This window comes from Cherax quadricarinatus, chromosome 63 (genome assembly GCF_038502225.1).
Source record: "Cherax quadricarinatus isolate ZL_2023a chromosome 63, ASM3850222v1, whole genome shotgun sequence".
Classification (NCBI taxonomy): Eukaryota; Metazoa; Arthropoda; class Malacostraca; order Decapoda; family Parastacidae; genus Cherax; species Cherax quadricarinatus.
The window spans coordinates 1,351,699-1,352,126 of record NC_091354.1 but is presented as its reverse complement, the minus strand read 5'-3'; positions in this window follow the sequence as shown (position 1 = coordinate 1,352,126).

Here is a 428-nt window from a genome sequence, read left to right as displayed (position 1 = left end):
GATGCTTGGTGCAGGGTTCTTGTTCTGTGGCACTGGTGTCTTGATGCTTGGTGCAGGGCTCTTGTTCTGTGGCAGTGGTGCCTTGATGCTTGGTGCAGGGCTCTTGTTCTGTGGCACTGGTGCCTTGATGCTTGGTGCAGGGCTCTTGTTCTGTGGCACTGGTACCTTGATGCTTGGTGCAGGGCTCTTGTTCTGTGGCACTGGTACCTTGATGCTTGGTGCAGGGCTCTTGTTCTGTGGCACTGGAGTTTTCCTCTTATTCATTGGCTCAAAGTTGAATTATCTATCATTCCCCGGATAGATGGATTAAGCGCTTCTCAATACTACTACTGCTATTACTATTACTATTACTACTGGTACTACTACTACTACTACTACTATTACTACTGCTGCTACTACTGTTACTACTACTACTACTATTACTACTG